This window comes from Salvia hispanica, chromosome 5, assembly GCF_029641045.1.
Source record: "Salvia hispanica isolate PSC_SH4W2 chromosome 5, Shi_PSC_v1, whole genome shotgun sequence".
Taxonomy (NCBI): Eukaryota; Viridiplantae; Streptophyta; class Magnoliopsida; order Lamiales; family Lamiaceae; genus Salvia; species Salvia hispanica.
Genome location: NC_142696.1, coordinates 14280855 through 14296964, shown reverse-complemented (window position 1 = coordinate 14296964; position 16110 = coordinate 14280855). Strand labels below are relative to the sequence as shown.

General features: G+C 38.7%; 1 long non-coding RNA gene and 1 pseudogene across 9 annotated transcripts; one reads left to right on the top strand and one right to left on the bottom strand.

The window, feature by feature from the left end:
* Positions 1 to 353: 353 nt before the first annotated feature.
* On the bottom strand, positions 354 to 2842 carry LOC125187781 (polcalcin Che a 3 pseudogene; annotated as a pseudogene). 3 transcript variants are annotated; one of them, XR_016130191.1, is made up of 3 exons: positions 2711 to 2840; positions 1440 to 1544; positions 354 to 1240 (listed from the first exon to the last, which is right to left on the bottom strand). The product of XR_016130191.1 is annotated as a polcalcin Che a 3 pseudogene, transcript variant X2 (transcript). The 3 variants fall into 3 exon arrangements; XR_016130192.1 differs by having other exon boundaries at positions 1485 to 1544; XR_016130190.1 differs by lacking the exon at positions 1440 to 1544 and having other exon boundaries at positions 2711 to 2842.
* On the top strand, positions 2288 to 4274 carry LOC125200235 (uncharacterized). 6 transcript variants are annotated; one of them, XR_016130194.1, is made up of 4 exons: positions 2288 to 2573; positions 2647 to 2878; positions 3450 to 3821; positions 3987 to 4274. It is a non-coding gene; the product is annotated as an uncharacterized LOC125200235 (long non-coding RNA). The 6 variants fall into 6 exon arrangements; XR_016130198.1 differs by having other exon boundaries at positions 2290 to 2573; positions 3450 to 3744; XR_016130196.1 differs by lacking the exon at positions 3987 to 4274 and having other exon boundaries at positions 2296 to 2573; positions 3450 to 3515; positions 3690 to 3893.
* Positions 4275 to 16110: the final 11836 nt, after the last annotated feature.

The following is a 16110-nucleotide window of genomic DNA, read 5'->3' as shown; positions in this document are numbered from 1 at the left end:
CCCAATAGCTAAGTCCAACAAGTTAAAATGGATTCTCGAAAGATGTTTGCAATGCACAGCACTTTGAAAGGTTGCTTCTTGGAGTTTTTGCCAATGGTTAATCGAGGGTCTACTTCAAAGAAGAAAATCATTAATCCCATTACCATCTCACCTTTAACCACGTTCTTCAGCTTATTCTTTGTGAATTCTTAATCACATCGATGAAGACCACATCCGTATGGATGAATGAGTGGGTGTCGAGAGTTATGGAAAGAGACGAGAGAGGTGTATGTTTCATTTCTAATCTTTTAAAGTGCAATTCATTGATTTTTTTATGAACATTATAACTGCTATTACAACTGGACATTAATCAATAGAGAAAAACTATTTTAGAAAATACCATTGTTCCCAAACTAACAAACTTCCTTCATGATACACGGGTATACAAACATATCAACATCTAACACTCATTAACACGTAGCTTCCACAAACTTCACGACCCTGATATAATAATAAGATCATTACCAAAATAAAAATAAGAAAGTCTAGAAAATCTTGGCAACATCCCTAATTAAGCCCCTGTTGGCCTTTGCGAACTCTGTGAACTCGTCTAATGATATGAAGCCATCCCCATCGGTGTCCAGCTCAGCCATCATCCGCTTAACTTCTTCAACTGATACTGAACCGAGTGCCTTGAGGGCCTCACCAAGCTCAGTGGAAGATACTTTCCCATCGCCATTTGTGTCACAACGCTTGAAGATGCGCTCACGGTCTTCCACATCCTGCCGACTTTCATCAGCCATTTTTTTTATGCTTTTAGCACATCCAACTTCTTCTTTGAAATCAATACGGAAATTAATGAAGGATGATACCTACTATATATTTTGCTTACCCATGTTTATTAACGACAATTTTTTTGGAATGTGTGAGGTTAGCCTTTTTAGTAGGGATGATCACCGTTACTCACACCTTAACCAATGGAAAACATGGGGCTGTCGTACCTTAGAGTTTCGAATGAAGATCGTCCGCTACATCAATAGTAATTACTAGAGAAAAATGAACACATATATAAATTAAACAAATAATGAGTGTATGTCTTTATATACTAAAGCATCTGTTGTATCATAATATTTGTTTATAAAATTCGGTCAAAACACATCATTCATTTAGTGAACTTGTATTGTCACGATCGCTCTTTCAAAATAAAATCCAACAATAATTCAAGTTCGACTCAACACTACCAAGCTCGTCGCCGCTCAACCTGCAGATAAGGAAAACACATGGAAGACTGAGTACTATAAAATACTTAGTAGACTTTTGCCGAAAACACAGTTATCAAAAATATTTATCATGTCCCGGGGTTTTAGCTTTAGAAAGGCCCGAGACCAAAATATGTCATCATTCAAAAATTGCGGTTGGCCGACCAATTTCCCATAGACGTTAACCATATTCAGACATACATGACATGGAATGTGGCCACAATCCAAGGCACTAAACCGGCCAACCTGTACGCTGGCACACCGTGTACCATAGGTGTACACTAATCCAAGTATGGTTTGCGGGCCCTACAAGGATCCGATTTCGATTTAATTAATAAATGGTAAGGCCATTTTAGATAGGCATGTTAAAATCAAAATACGGCATGATAAACATATTCACGTTTCCTTCTCATCAGTAAAATAGTTAGGATATTGTCCTTATTTAATAGAAAGCCCACCTCAAGTGCTTAATCAAAAATTATATTCTTTCCCTTGCAATCTCGGCTCGTTTGCGATGATTCACCTTTTAAATTTAAATAAAACGTAGATCAAAACAGAAATAAAGCCGATAAATAAGATGCATGCATCCTAAGACTTCGATTCTCAATAATTTCGCGCGAAAACTCCCTTTTTAACACATACCAATTTAATATACTAACTAAATACCATGAGACATAAACAATACAAAAAAACTCCCATTCAACACTATGGTGGTGTTCGGTTTCCTAGATAAAATAATACTAAGATTCAATCTAGGATTGAGTTGTGAGATTATTTTAGTCATAAGGGATTAGCGATGACTAATTATCCCATGATTATCCATCTAAGATTGAATTGTGGTATTGAATCTCATGAACCAAACACACTACAAATTTAATCCAGGATACAATCTTACAAACTGAACACGCCCTATATGTACACATATACTCCTCCACTACTAATTTAAAAAAATCATCAATTATTAAAAGAATTTGTATAATAAATAAAATAAAAAGTTCCCTTTTCCAAAATTACATGTACCCCTTTCCACTTCCATTTTGAACCCATCATTAATAACACAGAGGCATTAAACAAAATAAATAAGCAGCCAAAACTCCCTTTCCCAAAATTACTCAGACCTACTGCTTCTCTCTCTTTGTCACATTTTTTTTAAGAATACACCCAATATGAACTCAAACAAAGAGATCAGCCAGCCCTCTCAAAATCAACACAAAAGTGCATAGAAATTAGAGTCCGTCGTCTCGCACCAATCTACCGGTCACCGCCGCTGCTCCCTTTGTCGGCTCACTGGCGGCCTTGATCCACCCCGATTAGCCATGTTTCCCCATATTAAAGGTACGATCTTGATTTGTTTAAGCCAATTTCTTAATTCAGTTGCTTCGGTTCTCTGATTAGAGATTGATTTTAGATTTCATGAGATTCAAAAATTGAGGCAATTGCAGAGGGGAATTGATGTTGGGTATGTGACGTACCTTTGTAGATTGGGAACGAATTGGCTTGAACTAAGGAGATTTCGGCTTCGGTTCCCTCCGCTCTCATTTTTTGTTGTCAACTATCAAAATTTGAGTGTGGTGAGATGGATTGAGTTTCGGGATTTACCGCAGTAGGATCTGCACGATGACGAGCGTTGTCACATCATGGTACATCCACCAATATAAATAACTAATTCTGTTGCATTTGTATGTGGCTTATCGTCTACTTTTTCATCAAAAAGAATTCTCCCCAAACTTCATATAGTCTTGCGTGTGTTTCAATCATCTTTACATCATTTTGCGTATTGATAAACTTTCTTCCGAAAAGACCATTCAGAAATTGGAATTATAAACATTATATCTGAATCACTTTATACAAACCAATATGGTATGGATCATTTAATTTGACGTTAGTAATGAACATTCTAATATAATTTGTGGGTGATGGCATATGGGATTCCTTTGATGTCGTTGACACCTTGCCCAAATTACTGATCGTGTAGGTTGTGATGCTCCTTTTTTCTTCTTTTCTTATAGAATTTCTTCACCTTGCATTCTGCTGGTGTGTTTGTATTGATTCAATCTTTATATGGTTGTATCTTTTTCTTCACTTTGATCATCCCACAATGCATTTGTTGGCTCTATTTCAAAATAGTATGGCTATTCAATTACCTGGGTTTAATGGTTAGAATCAATTAAATATGTCATTGTTTGCAAATGGCTTGTATTAAACTCCCAGGAGACAATGAACACATAGATTTGGAGATTGGATGAGGAGAAGAAGGACCAACCCAATTTTACCAAGGTATCAATTAACACATCCACATCCATAACCTTATGCAATTGTTGTTGATGCGTCACTCTATATTTAGAGACAATGGTTAAAATCAATTACATGGTTTAATGATTAGAATCAATTAAATATGTCATTGTTTGCAAATGGCTTTTATTAGACTCCTAAGAGACAGTGTACACATAGATTTGGAGATTGGATGAGGAGAAGGAGGACCAACCCAATTTTACCAAGATATCAAGTAACACATCTACATCCATCACCTTATGCAATACAAGTTGTTGTTGATGCATCACTTTATATATTGGTGAAGTTGAGGTGGTACTTTTTCCCCTTCCCCGATGTCTAAATCATGTATACATTATATTCAATGATTTTATTTAGAACTAATTTCAAACAATGTGGGACTCTGTTGATTATAATAATAAATTCACGATAAGTGGATAACCATATAACCATACTACTACGAATTACAACCAACAGATGTACTATCGGAGGATCAAAGTGAAGATGAATGATACAGACACGGAAAATATTAATCAATGGAGTTGCACCTGCAAAATAAGAGTTGAGATATTCTTATAAAGAAAAGAAGAAAAGAGGAGCACGACTACCTACATGAACAATAATTTGGGTAAGGTAGGGGGGTTCAGACCGTTAGAGTTTGTATACTAGAAATCACGTTTCGAGTGATTGAATACTGTAAAACTCTTATTTTATTTTCCAATAAATAAAACAGATTATTTTTGTCATAATGTTGTTATGTTTTACATTTAATGGATGTTAATGCATGTTTAAATGTATAAGTTAACTTAACAAAGTCTAAGTCTTTTGTTTTAGTAGACCGGTTGTGGGCGTCGTGCACTTTAAGGTAATACGGTCAGTTCTAAACAAAGAAAAAGATGAATTTCACAACCTAGATGGAATTTGACTACCCATCGAGAAAGGTTGCAATGTCAGTCCGCATATTTCTAAGCCTTACTGAAATAAGATGACATTGGTGTGGTATAGCACTGAACGGATCTAACAGCAAGACTTGCCTTAGGCTATCTACTGAAAGGCGAGGTCTTGATAAATATTTATTTCTTAATCAATGTAGGTTAGCATTGAGCATACGGTATTGATTATGCACTACTTTGACTTATCAAATGGTGCGGGTTTTTCGTAACCCAATGATCCTGATATATTGGGTAGTGGTGATCGATATCTAGCGGTGCTAGGATTGCTATTATATTGAATCGTGCACGAGCTGAGTCTCGTTTGATAATGTCCTCAAGAGGAGCGCGAAACGAGTTTTTATTATTCGGAACCTAGCTAGTTGGAGTGTGATTACTCTATGAATAATAAATAAGTGTTTCATGCTAAGTCCACTCTTGGAATTAATAAGAAGTTAATTAATTAAGTCAATAGCAGACATTAATTAATTAATGGACATTTTAATCTTAAGCACGGGAAATGAAAGTTAAACGGAAACCCGGATTACTTGTAATTTCGGATTTGGATGGGGAGAGTTCAATATTACTTCTGTAGTGGCTGCTCGTAATATTCCAATTATAACTTATATTAAATTGTGGGTTCAATTTAATTAGTAAAAAGTAAATTGGATGAGCCCATATCCAAAACCTTCCATAGATCCCTGTCTGGGCCCAAAAGGAACTTAATATAAATAGGAGAATAAAGGAGACAGAAAGAACACAATTCAGATTAGTGTAATTTTCGAAAATTATAGCTCCAAGCTGTAGAGATTTTCGAATTCCTCTCCTATTCCAAAAAGGATTTCTTCTGTCTTCTTTATTTAAGTCCTAGTATTCTAGTAAGATCAGCCCACACTGATATTGGGATACAGTTCGGGAACCAGAGAGAAGATTTGTGGTTTAGTACTCAAAGCATCACGTGGAGAAGTAGCTAGCCATCTTCAATTCTTTGGAGAATTAATTAGGTATTTTTCCTGCTCCGTAGAAAAGCATGTTTTAGGTTTTCAATATTCTTAAAGCATGATTAATTCAAGTTATGAGCATGATACATGTGATAATTACGCGAATAGCTTTTGTCTAAATAATCTGCTAAATAGATCTGATTATTATGTGATTGTTATTTATGCACCCGCTTCCGCTGCCGGTTCCATCAATTGGTATCAGAGCCAGTCTTTGGCTCTGATTATTTGGATTTAAATTTCACGAAATTCATGTATGCATGTCTTATTTGATTACGAAGCATGTTCTTGTTTTATTGTTTATGTTTATGCATGTTGAACTCAAGAACATTCGAATCATAGAACTTGAATTATTCGAACGTGCGAGATGTGTGATTCGTCGGCGCTTGCGCCGGGACGAATCACGCTACGTGTGATCGGAGATAGGGTTGTCGAATTGAGTGGGAGTCGAGGGTGCCGGGCATCGGGCGACGCGCCGGCGAGCAAGGGCTCGCGCGCGCCGCCGGCGAAACCGATCAAACCCTAGCCGGCTCACATCAAGCTCACCGACGCGCATCGAGTGCCGAGGGGTTGCGATCACGTGGCGACGCGCATGCGAGCGAGGGCTCGCGCGCGCCGCCGGTCGAGACCGCGAGCCCTAGCCGGCAACCTGCTGCGACGGGAGGTGATGACAGGGGCGGCGGCTCGTCCGAGAGCTGCCGAGACGCCAAGAACCCTAACCCAAACCCAAAACCCTAGTCGCCCTCGATCGGTGGCGCTGGACCGAGAGCAGCCGCGCATCCAGCGATGGCTGCTGGTTCGTACGAGCCTCGCCGGAGAAGTGGGAGAATGCCGGAGTCGCGCGGGCTAAGCTGCGCGGCTGGTTGACGACGGAGGGTGTCGCGGCGACACCGCGATACGGGAAGGAAGCGGCGCGCCTAGTGCGCGTGCCTGCCGGCGGCGGTCGGGCGGCGAATTCGCCACTCCGGCGAGCGTCTCCGGGAGGATATCTTCAAATCTTCGTCGTGTAGATTCGTGCCAACCTCGAATCACAAGATATTGACGAAAGATTATTTCAATGATTATTTAATTCCTAAATTAATAGAAATCATTAAAAATAATATTATTTAATGAAATAAAATATTTTGGGAAGATTTCCCTAGATTTTAGGAATATTTGGATTATTTTCTATATCTATGAATATTTTATATCCTAGATGATATAGATGAGAATAATTTAATAGTTTCCTAAATATAATATATCTAGAATCTATAATAAGATAGATATATAAGATTACATTAAATAATATATTTTAATTTTCTTCCTAATCTTGAACTTGGAAATTATATGAATTTAATTTTTCATGTCTAATTAAGATTATAAATAATGTACTTTATTTTAGATATATCTTATAGTATGACATGAATAAGAATTAAATTCTAGAACAATAATTCCTAAACTAAGATATTAAAGATAATAAAAGATTTAATTATCCAGTAAATTAAATACCAACAGAATTTAATTAGTCTTAATCTGCCTTAAGGCTAAAGGATAATTAATTAAAACCATAACCCAAATGTCTAAGCGATAATTATGAACTTATAGTTTATATATGGTCTCCATCGGTTGGACTGCCAAATTTTGTGAAGCTGATTTTCTAATATTATCGCCACCTACAGAGTAGGGACAATAATCCTACGAAAACAGTAAGTTCATAAGGGCGGACTTCTCAAGTAATAAATAGAATGAACTAGAAAGTGGTTCCTAATATTATCGCCACCTACAGAGTAGGGACAATAATCCTAAGGAACTACGAGTTTCAGGGTTCAATCAGAATTTATGAGATAGCTTGGTTTTGTTATCAACACATGAACATTGTTATGGGAGTGTGTTGTAGAAATAAAATTCTGTAATGTTAAACCTGATGGTCGTGCTTAGGCAGCATTAGATATGTCGACCTCCAGAGGAGGAAGCTATTGATTTGTCGGTGTTGTGACCAGTAAATTGTCAAAATTTTAATGCGTATTAACCTCCAGAGGAGGATACAATTTATTAATTTGGCTGTTGTAAGATTTTGAAAAGTTTTATGGTTAATCTACTCAATTTCCTTACATAAGTTTATGACAAATAGTAAAATCTTCTGTTTGCAGTGCAATAAAATCCGTCAAGATGTCTTTTAATCCTCTTTCTGCCATTCTCAAAGAAAACAAACTCGAAGGCCAAAATTACATCGAATGGAAACAAAACTTGGATATCGTTCTCACAGCCGAAGAGTACAAGTTCGTGCTCACTACTCCACGCCCAGCTGTGCCGGCAGCTAATGCCGCGCAAGCATTGCGAGATGCGCATAGACGGTGGCATAAGGCGAATGAGATGGCTAAGTGCTATATGTTGGCTTCTATGTCATCAGTACTCAAGCATCAGCATTCTGCCATGGAAACTGCCGCCGAGATCATGACAAATCTCGCAAATCTTTTTGGTACTCAGAATCGAACGGCTAAGTCTCAAGCTTTTCTGAGTATCATGACGAAGTCTATGAAGGAAGGCTCGTTTGTGAGGCAACACGTCCTCGAGATGATGAGTCACCTCAACCAAATTGAGGTATTGGGAGGGACGATCGATCCCGAGTCCCAGGTTACTATTATCCTTCAGAGTCTTCCCCCTAGCTTCCAACAGTTCAAGCTCAACTTCGAGATGAACAAGCGGAATTACACTTTGGCAGAGCTGCTGACTGAACTTCAGTCGGCGGAGGACCTCATGGTTCAAGCTAAGGTGGCCATGTTGAGTTTGGCGCCTAATTCCTCTGGCTCTAAGCCTAGAAGAGGAAAGAAAAAGGCACCGAACCCAGTGGCAGCTAAGAATGCTAAGGGAAAGAAGAAACAGCGGGGTGACAAGAAGCAAACTGGAAAGTGTTTCAAATGTGGAGAGAAAGGTCATTGGAAGCCAGACTGTCCTAAAAAGGGCAAGGCTACAGGTATGCACCATGCTCTAGTAGTCGAGTCATGTTTGGCTTCGACATCTACTCATACTTGGGTTATTGATACTGGAGCAACTGATCATATATGTTTTGATCCTGACTTAATGCAGGTGACAAGACGGCTACATGATCGTGAGATCGAAGTCCAGCTGGGCGACGCTACGAAAGTGGCGGCCGTTGCAGTGGGAGACGTTTATTTACGTTTTTCTAGTGATAGATTTTTGATTTTGAAGAATGTTTTGTTGATACCTTCTTTTAGAAGAAATTTAATTTCAGTTTCTAAATTGTCTTTTGATGGATATTCGATTTCTTTTAATGACAATTGCGTTATTAAGAAAGATGGTTCTTATATCTGTCGTGGTATCATGGAAAATAATCTGTACACAATCACTTCTACACAATTTAATCAACGTAAATCAGAACTCAATAATGCATCAAAAATTTCTAAGAAAAGAAAAGAACCTTCAACTTCAATGAATGAAACGTACTTATGGCACCTTAGACTTGGCCATGCCAACGAAAGAAGAATTCATGCGATGGTTGATCAAGATCTTATCAAAGGTCTTGAGAAGGAACCATTTTCAAAGTGTGAATCCTGTCTCGAAGGCAAGATGACTAAGAGACCTTTAGGTCAAAGGGAAATAGGGCCAAGGAAGTACTTGAGCTCATTCATACTGATGTGTGTGGACCAATGTCAACCGAGGCAAGGGGCGGTTTTCGATATTTCGTCACCTTTACAGATGACTACTCGAAAATCGGATACGTCTATTTGATGCGCTACAAGTCTGAAACTTTTGACAAGTTCAAGGAGTTTAAGTCTAAAGTAGAGACGCATCATGGAAAGAGTATAAAATGCCTGCGATCTGATCGCGGAGGCGAGTACCTAAGTGCCGAGTTTTTGGACTATTTATCAGTAGCTGGGATTGAATCCCAAACGACTGCGCCAGGCACACCCCAGCAGAATGGCGTGGCTGAAAGAAGGAATAGGACCTTATTGAATATGGTCCGATCGATGATGAGTTATGCACGGTTACCTGTTTCGTTTTGGGGTCACGCTTTGCTTTCAGCAAACTATCTTTTAGACAACTTACCTTCTAAATCAGTTCCTACTACCCCATATGAGTTGTGGAATGGGCGTAAGCCCAATCTGGAACATCTCAGAATATGGGGGTGTCCGGCTCATGTATTGGAAAAGGATCCAACTAAGCTGGAATCTAGGACTGAGGTTTGTGTGTTTATAGGATACCCTAGAGGAACGAAAGCTTATGAATTCTATAGTCTCAGAGATCAGAAAGTGATTGTGAGCACTCATGCCACATTCTTAGAGGAAGACTATGTAATGAATCATAAGTCCAGCAGTGAGATAGCTCTTGAAGAGCTAACTCAAGTCACAACTTCCATTAACCAAGAACAATCACCTAGAGTGACAACAATTCCAGAAATTTCAACTGATACTCCAAATATTGTAGTGCCGCGCCGCAGTGGGAGGGTCTCTCATGAGCCCGATAGATACATTGGTTTGGGTGAGTACAAGGATCACTCCTCGGACAGCAATGTACTTGACCCCTGGAATTTTGCAGAGGCGCAGGCAGATGTCGATCATTGCGAATGGGTGAAAGCAATGGATTCGGAACTACAATCAATGGTAGACAAAGACGTCTACGTTTTGTCTGTCCTACCCGAAGGCTGTACTGCCATTGGGAGCAAGTGGATATACAAACGTAAACGTGGACCCGATGGAAGAGTTAAAGTCTTCAAGGCAAGACTAGTGGCTAAGGGGTATACACAAAAGGAAGGCATCGATTACGATGAGACCTTCTCCCCAGTGGCCATGCTCAAATCGATCCGTATACTTTTGTCTATAGCAGCTTACATGGATTGGGAAGTATGGCAGATGGACGTTAAGATTGCGTTTTTAAACGGGAGTCTTGAGGAGACCATCTACATGGAACAACCCGAAGGCTATGTGGTAAAAGGCAAGGAACACATGGTTTGGAAGCTTAAGAAGGCCATTTATGGCCTCAAGCAAGCATCTAGATCATGGAACCAGTGTTTCGATCAAACAGTTCAAAAGTTTGGATTCGAAAAATGCCCTAATGAAAGCTGTGTGTATAAGAAGGTTGAAAAAGGAAATGTTGTGTTCTTAGTTTTGTATGTAGATGACATTCTTCTAATTGGAAACAATAAAAAGATGTTGTCATCAGTGCGAACTTGGTTGTCCAGCCAGTTCGAGATGAAAGATATGGGTGAAGCGGGACACATTCTCGGTATCAAGGTTCTTAGGAACCGAGCTAAGAGAATGTTGTGCTTATCCCAAGAATTTTACATCGAAACAGTACTTAGACGATTTAGCATGCAAGATGCCAAGAAAGGTTTTCTACCTTTTAGACATGGCATCCATTTATCTCAAGAGATGTGTCCTAAGACAGCATCTGAGATAGCAGAGATGAGAAGAATACCATATGCCTCGGCAGTTGGTAGTCTCATGTATGCTATGCTTTGTACTAGACCCGATATCTGCTTTGCTGTTGGCATGGTAGCAAGATATCAATCTAATCCCGGCCAAGGATATTGGACTGCCGTAAAGAACATACTCAAGTACCTTAATCGGACTAAGGACTATGTTCTAGTTTACAATGCAGCCGAGCTCTGTCCTTTAGGATATACAGATTCAGATTTTCAATCTGATGTAGATTCGAGGAAATCAACTTCCGGATATGTGTTTACCTTAGGAGGTGGAGCCGTAATTTGGAAGAGTGTAAAGCAGAAATGCATTGCAGACTCTACCATGGAAGCCGAATATGTGGCCGCTTCGGAGGCTGCAAAAGAGGCTGTATGGCTTAAGAACTTCCTTCTGGACTTAGGAGTGGTCGCGAATATGCCCAAGAGCATCACCATTTATTGCGATAATTCTGGTGCTGTGGCAAATTCGAGGGAACCGCGGGCTCATAAGGCGAGCAAGCACATAGAGAGGAAGTATCATATCATTCGAGATATAGTGCAGAGAGGAGACATACAAGTGGGCAAGATTGAGTCAGAGAACAACCTGGCAGATCCTTTCACGAAGGCATTAGCGGTAAAGCCGTATGAAAGCCATGTTGAAGGAATGGGAGTTCGACTAATTCAAGACCTCAATCCGCTTTCAGTATAAGTGGGAGAATATTAGACGTTAGGATTTTTTTTTGTATACTCGAAAGTGTTTTGAGTATAAGTGGGAGATTGTTAGAGTTTGTATACTAGAAATCACGTTTCGAGTGATTGAATACTGTAAAACTCTTATTTTATTTTCCAATAAATAAAACAGATTATTTTTGTCATAATGTTGTTATGTTTTACATTTAATGGATGTTAATGCATGTTTAAATGTATAAGTTAACTTAACAAAGTCTAAGTCTTTTGTTTTAGTAGACCGGTTGTGGGCGTCGTCCACTTTAAGGTAATACGGTCAGTTCTAAACAAAGAAAAAGATGAATTTCACAACCTAGATGGAATTTGACTACCCATCGAGAAAGGTTGCAATGTCAGTCCGCATATTTCTAAGCCTTACTGAAATAAGATGACATTGGTGTGGTATAGCACTGAACGGATCTAACAGCAAGACTTGCCTTAGGCTATCTACTGAAAGGCGAGGTCTTGATAAATATTTATTTCTTAATCAATGTAGGTTAGCATTGAGCATACGGTATTGATTATGCATTACTTTGACTTATCAAATGGTGCGGGTTTTTCGTAACCCAATGATCCTGATATATTGGGTAGTGGTGATCGATATCTAGCAGTGCTAGGATTGCTATTATATTGAATCGTGCACGAGCTGAGTCTCGTTTGATAATGTCCTCAAGAGGAGCGCGAAACGAGTTTTTATTATTCGGAACCTAGCTAGTTGGAGTGTGATTACTCTATGAATAATAAACAAGTGTTTCATGCTAAGTCCACTCTTGGAATTAATAAGAAGTTAATTAATTAAGTCAATAGCAGACATTAATTAATTAATGGACATTTTAATCTTAAGCACGGGAAATGAAAGTTAAACGGAAACCCGGATTACTTGTAATTTCGGATTTGGATGGGGTGAGTTCAATATTACTTCTGTAGTGGCTGCTCGTAATATTCCAATTATAACTTATATTAAATTGTGGGTTCAATTTAATTAGTAAAAAGTAAATTGGATGAGCCCATATCCAAAACCTTCCATAGATCCCTATCTGGGCCCAAAAGGAACTTAATATAAATAGGAGAATAAAGGAGACAGAAAGAACACAATTCAGATTAGTGTAATTTTCGAATTCCTCTCCTATTCCAAAAAGGATTTCTTCTGTCTTCTTTATTTAAGTCCTAGTATTCTAGTAAGATCAGCCCACACTGATATTGGGATACAGTTCGGGAACCAGAGAGAAGATTTGTGGTTTAGTACTCAAAGCATCACGTGGAGAAGTAGCTAGCCATCTTCAATTCTTTGGAGAATTAATTAGGTATTTTTCCTGCTCCGTAGAAAAGCATGTTTTAGGTTTTCAATATTCTTAAAGCATGATTAATTCAAGTTATGAGCATGATACATGTGATAATTACGCTAATAGCTTTTGTCTAAATAATCTGCTAAATAGATCTGATTATTATGTGATTGTTATTTATGCACCCGCTTCCGCTGCCGGTTCCATCACAGACCCCTACTATGACATATTACGATTCTGTCTCTGCGCCTCGATACCTGAAGGCGCTTATTAGGATGGACCAGCTGGGATATCCTAACTTCCGTTTTCGACGCAGAGATGTGGACTAATTATGACTGTTTGATAGTTTTGCTTTGTTTATTTCTTCCTTTTGTTCATTTGGCTACTAGTTTAGTATTGATAGCTTGGAGTATCCCGACTTGTGGGAGCTCCAACTTATTTCTCCTTCATGTTCTTGTTTTAGATACTGGTCACTTTTGGGCTAGGATTATGTATTGGAATGTTATATTTTGATTTATTTACGGGTTGGGGGTCTGCCGAAACCCCCCGCCCACTATGGGCGTTTACGATAAAAAAAAAAACAATAATTTGGGTAAGGTGTCAAGGACAACAAAGACATCCAAATGCCATCACTCATAATGATTTAATAATGTTTATTGTAATGGTTAATTTTGGTCCTAAACATATAACCAAAATACGAAATATTTATTTTTTCAAAAACAGGACCATAACAAATAAAATCCTTATTGGAGTGATCCACTTTTTACGGTTTCATAAAAAAACTAACGGTCATGCCACTGTGCAATTAGCATTGACCGTTAGTTTTTTTGACGGAACTCTACACCTCCCTATATAAAGGAGCCTTGCACACTAAGAGAAGGGAGTTCCCCATTTTCCTTTCTTGCTTAGTAGTTTATGGGGGTTCTCTTTAGAGTAGGTAGGATTTCTAGCTCTCTTCTAGAGCTAAAATCAAAATTCTCTTCAATTCCTCGCTTTTCAGTTCATCGCACATACTTGGTTCCATTTAAATAGTTGGTAGTTAGCTGATTCAATTGCTGTTTCTCGCACATCTCCATTTCTTTTCTGTAATCCCACTCCGAGAAGGGGTGATGAAACAATTTCCTGCTTTCCTAGCTTAGTTCTGCTATATTTTCATGTAATCGACTCTCTTTTATGTTTTTATCTTAGTTTAATCCAAGTTCTGTCTTTGTTTTCTTAGCTTCATGCTTGTTTTAAATTTTAATGTTTTAGATCTATTTTCGTTTTCATGTTTTATGTGAGTCTTAGCTTAGATTTGCTGTTTCCCGTTTGAGTGTTTATAGTTTAGATCTAGGTGTTTTCTTTTCGTTTCTGCATGCTTTAGTCGCTGTTCTTCTTTATACGTCGCCTTAGCTTAGATCGTAGAAGTAATTTTAAGTTTTATGTGTTTTCTTTTGTCTCGTCTTCTTCAGCTTTTCAGATCTGTTGCTGCTCTGTTTCCTTTACGCTGATCTGTTGAGGAAGACGATTCTGTTAAAGTTGTTTTGCTTTTCGTACCTTTCTGCAGGGGCCTGATAACCCCGTTTATTCTGTTTGTATTTTTATAGTAATGTTTTCTGAGTTGATCAGTTAGGTAGTTTAGTTGTTCAGTTTAGTCTTCTCTTTTCCAACCCGTAGTTAAACTTAACCTACCCCCAAAGTAAAGCGTGGAAACAGCCAAGCCCCAAGCCGTATCATACAAACATATCACAATGCCTCATCTCTGTAGGATCGATCCTTACTTCCCTATACTAATCAAATAGTATTAGTGAGCGTGTTCAGCTTTTACCAGATCCACTCACCCGCATTTTTGTAGGTGAAATAGGCAGAAATAGGCTGGCCTGATTTGGTCGATTGCCCAACTTGAGCAGTTTGCGACGACACAACTTTAAAGAAGAAGAAGACGAGAGCGGAAAGGGCGACTGTCATACAGACTCATGATCACTCACCATCTTCAGTCACCTCAAATTCACCTAGTTTTCTTAGTATGGAGTAGAAGTAGCTAGCTGTTAGGGAGTCACTGTTTCACCTTCAAGTCTTCATCTCTTCTTCCTCATCCAGGGAGACGAGACTGGATCTACGTAGAAGTCATCTTAGCTCGAAGTTTTTGTAGTGCCCAAAGGGTTAAACAATTTACATTTTGTTTTTTGTTCATCGCTTTCATAGTTTAGCTATTTCATCATGTTTGTTTCTAGTTGATGCTCTTGTTTCCTTTTCGTTGTCGTTTATTTGCGCTAGAATTTTGTTTTCGTCGTTTTAGTAAAGATCTTCTAATGAAATGGAGTGTTTAGTTCAAGCTTTGTTGGATCTAGTGTTTTCGCCTTTATTTGCTTTGCTTTGGGTCTGCTCTATTTATGCTTTCCGGTAAGTAGATCTACATTTCCCTTTGTAAACTTGCATGAAATTAGTTTAATTAGCTTAGATCTGCTTTCATTTACGTGAATTTCTTATGAATCTGCGTTCTCTTTGTTCGCTTTCAATTTTTTACGCTTGAGCTCTGTTTCAGATTTGTGTTATTCATTTTCATCTAGTTGCTTAGAGAAGAAGTAGAAAGGCGTTAGTTAAAACCGCAGTCTCTGTCACCTTTTAGTTGTTTACAACATTTTGCATAGTGCATGCGTCTATGTCTGTGGTCCCGCGTACCTTTTATTCTTAGCTTAGTTTATCAAGTCGATTTCCTTAGTCTAAAATGTCTCTAGTTAGTTGATTACTTTCCCCCTTAGTTTAAACTTAACCCCAAAGTAAAGTGTGACTGCAGCCAACCTTCCAGATTCTGATTCCCAACTCCAACCGCATCCATCTCTGAGGGATTCGACCCTTACTTCCCCTTACTAGTTTAATAGTATGGTGGGTTAAGGTCTTGAATGCTCTTTCCGCATCTCTTGTTCACACCCAGCGACCAGTAGTAGTTATCCAGCTTGAACAGGTTGTCGTTTGACTTGATCGGGTTGTGTGCCCTACGTGTTTTAATTTACTTGTGAATTGTGAGTGCAAAGGAAAAATTTGAGCAATCAAAATGGCTCCGTTGATGGGGATGGATGGCGTTATGTATATTTGTGTTTGAGATATTTGGCGTACATAATTTTGATTATTTCTTTTCCTCTTTCTTTTGGAGTTTATGAACAGGGGCTGAACTTTAGGCACTGGAATAATCCCACTTACTGGAGAGATACAGAATCCAACTGGAGGATCAGAGAAACAGCCAACCCGGTCACTACTAGGTCTGGACTGAACACAGGGGAGCCATCG